At 44.8% G+C, this 3,722-nt stretch overlaps 1 long non-coding RNA gene across 1 annotated transcript; it reads right to left on the reverse strand.

Moving 5' to 3' along the window:
• Positions 1–1,835: 1,835 nt before the first annotated feature.
• LOC149367765 (uncharacterized) lies at positions 1,836–3,221 on the reverse strand. The gene is made up of 2 exons (XR_016287884.1): positions 2,987–3,221; positions 1,836–2,080 (listed from the first exon to the last, which is right to left on the reverse strand). It is a non-coding gene; the product is annotated as an uncharacterized LOC149367765 (long non-coding RNA).
• Positions 3,222–3,722: the final 501 nt, after the last annotated feature.

The following is a 3,722-nucleotide window of genomic DNA, read 5'->3' on the forward strand; positions in this document are numbered from 1 at the left end:
TAAACAGTTTGAAGTCTGCAACCGAGGTCTACTTCTCGTTTCTATGTCACCTGTCCTGATTTATTTGCACAGCCCTATCTGTTATTGAAATGAATAAAGTAGTTCGCTAGAAGAACTAGTTCGAAGAATTCTAGCAAGGGTGGAAGAGCGGGCTAGTTGGTAGTTCATCTTGAGGAAAAACACAGCGCACTCCTAAGACACGGACAAAGAAAGGCAAGACGATACAGCGCTGACTTCAACTGATTATTTTATCTTGGAGCAACATATATATACGTTCTAAAAGTGTGCGGGAAGACATGAGTAACATCTGCTGTGTTTGCACACGACCGAAAGATAACAAAGTGCAATTGAAAATAATATGAGGGCAAGGGTGACCCTTGGAGGGAACAAAAAATGAAAACTAGACAAGATAAAGAGACAAGTGGAGGGGCGATTAAACGGATCACGCTTAAAAGGATGACGCTTAAAAGGATGACGCAAGCAGGCAGTACAAGAGACAAAAAACTCTAGGAGATGACAAGTGAACAAAATGCACTAAAAGGCCAAAAAGACCATTAAAAAATTTTTAAAACCGATAAAAGAACCAAAAGGGACGTTTAAAGCAGAAGACAGAAAACAACCTTGTCCAAAAGGTAAAAAAGGCTAAAAGACGAATTTCGGAATCCTACACATTAAAATTGCTCTATGCCTGGCTCAAATAATCTAACTCACGTTTCGTTAGCGCTATAGAGGGTGTGCTAACACAATCTTCACCTAGCTTTAGAATGTGGGCGGCTTCTATAATTTCGCGTGTGTATTGATGCGCGTTTCTCGCGATGACCGAGCAGTCATGAAGGAAAGGCTCGCAGGAACCGGAGGGACACTTTAAACAGTGAACACCCAGGTTTTTCTTGACGGTGTTAGAAACATTATTTGAGTGCTCCGTAAGACGCTCATTGAGGCCACGTCCGGTTTGCCCCACGTAGGCCTTGCCGCTGCTCAAGGCTATCTTGTAAACTACACCAACCTCGCAAGGAACGAAGGGTGCACGGTGCCTAACAAGGCAGGTTGGCACTCTCACAGCCGGGGCATTTACTCTGCGACAAAGCTTGGATAGCTTGTCGGGCGCCGAGAACACTACTCGGACACCTGCCTTCTGTCCAATTCTTTTGAGCCTGTGAGAAAGACCATACAGGTACGGCACCACAGCGACTTTGTGTTGGTGGTCTGGGGCAGCACTCACTTGCCCTGGCAGCACAACAACATTGGCCGAACGTCGCGCAAGTGTTGGCAAAACTTGGCACGAACATCGGTCCTACACTGGCATTTGGGCCGAGCGCTACCACTTCACACATTGGCCTTACTTTCATGCCAGTTTTGGGCCAACGCTCGGCCGATCAAGCGGCCAACGCAGTCCCGATGTTCGTTCTGCAGCATGGACCAGCAAAGGTCTCATACTGGCATCCAACTTTCAAACATTGGTAGCCAACTTTCAAACATTGGTAGCCAGCTTTCGAATAATGGTTTCCAGCTTTCGAATATTGGCATCCAGCTTTCGAATAATGGTTTCCAGCTTTCGAATAATGGTTTCCAGCTTTCGAATAATGGCATCCAGCTTTCGAACGCTGGCACACGCAATTAACCCACTCGGCAATGACCGGCACTGTGGATGGATGTACATACATACCATTCTACCTAGCAAATATTCATAAATGAGGTTGCGAAAGAATTCCAGAAAAAAGACCCGTTTATTGCTTTGAGTTACAAGAATCACGCTTCTAGCGCACACAGGATGGTTTGCGCTACCACCAGCCACCGTGGGGAGTAAAGAAAAGGGGCCCAAGAGCATGGTGGCAGAGGCTGTGGGAAAACAATTTATTTTCAAGTTTGGTGCGTGCCGATCAGGTTGGACAAAGCATCTCGGCAAGCTGCTGCGGCACTGCTAAGGCATCCATAAAGCGCTCAACGGAGCTGTCCTCCAGTGAACTGATCAGTCATATCCAAAGTAATCGTTGCACTCCACTTGCAAGGGGACTGCTGGACTGCATTCAAACAAATTCCTCGTCCAGTTCTTGCACGATGGCCTCACGAAGCGCCAAGCCTGCAAAGAGATGCATGATGTCATGGTAAGTTGAATTATGGCCATCACAGAACAAAAACAAAAATGATTAAATAACACAGAATTTTGTGAAACACAGTCATCGTGAAGACACTAGCAACATATTTTGCAGGATAATTTTTAATTTATTCTTAAGAACCAGCACCACATTAGTTGCACAAAGTGGAATTTAATTTACTAAACTTCCCTCATACCAAATGGTTTAATTTAGTTTAATGCGTCGTGTCGCACTCCTAGTAAATATATACAATGCGAGATAAGCAAATTAATGTGATATTGAAAACAGATTAATGTATTATTTTGTTTTAATATAACTCGTATCTCTAAATTGCGAGGTAATTTTTTATTCCAGTAAACATGCACAGGTTGTAGCGTCTCTTCCACATGGACGTCAAAACAACATTTTTGATTAGTTTTAATTAATGGGGTTAAAAATGCGGCTTGCGATTTTTGACGAAATACGCTGAACGCAAGGAACTCAGGGCACCTTTGTTTTACCTTAGTTGCTTCGCATGCATGCTATAGTTGGATTCGAAACTGCAACTTGAAAACCACACAAAAATACTAGTCTTATAGTCCAGAGTAATGCCCTTTTTCATTGCGAGAGAACTTGGGCAAAAGCTTTAACCAGTAATTGCGGATTTTCTATTGAGTCTGCAAGAGTAGAAGGCAAAAAGAAACACTACGGAAGTATTACACATATCCTTACCAACTAGTCTGCAGTGGAAAATTAATTAAGCGGTTCTGATTTCCGTCGTGCATAAGCGGTAAAGGACATATTCCCGAATGCATCCTATCTCAAGTCATATGAGTTCAAACCCGCTGTTAGCCAAAGTAGTGAATCTTTAGTGAGTTCATCTCACCTAAGACGAAAAATTAAATTCTCACCATTCGGCCACAATTCCACTGCGCACGACGTCAAGCAAGCCATTTCGCAATGAGAGTGGGTACACAGAAGTCGTCCTCGTGCTTTTTGACTCGCTCTCTTCTCCTGCCTAAAAAATAAAGGCGCATGTAGTCGAAGCAACATTTACTACAAAAACCACTTTAACTTCCAGACGTATATCAAGGTAAAAGAGTTTTAGTACTTACAAAAGATCTTGCAGGCGGTACGAACAGCGTCGGAGCTCTCCTATATATGAGTGTGGCTTTTCTCGTGCACAGACTATGAACGGTACTAGCTCGAGTGTGCATGCATTTTCGTCGCGTTGGTTGTGCACGTGGTTGAGCTCCGCCGTGCAGTCAAGAATGTCTTATTGTGATGAGTCGCGCGGTTCCAAGACGAGCAGTGGAGACGATGGTGTGTGTGTGTGTGTGTGGGGGGGGGGGGTTGGCTGGAGGGGAGAGAGTAATTTTCCTTTACACAGGTTTTGTGGTTCCGAGAAAAGTCCTCGAGCTGAAGTGGAGACAGGGAGGTGGAGGAACAGCCAAGCGCGTAGCTGCGTGCGAGGGAAAACAGGTTTGAGAAAGTGACAACCAAAAAGAAAAAATAGCGCTTCGCGGGGTGGGGGGTTAGCCCGCTCCCTGGAAAAGGGCACGGCCGGGAGAACAGGTGGGGAGATATTGGACTTGAAGACTTGAAAGAGAGAGGGAAAGAGGCCAAAACACGTGAAAAGGGTTTGGA

This window comes from Amblyomma mixtum, chromosome 1 (genome assembly GCF_055824585.1).
Source record: "Amblyomma mixtum isolate Tamu chromosome 1, ASM5582458v1, whole genome shotgun sequence".
Lineage (NCBI taxonomy): Eukaryota > Metazoa > Arthropoda > Arachnida > Ixodida > Ixodidae > Amblyomma > Amblyomma mixtum.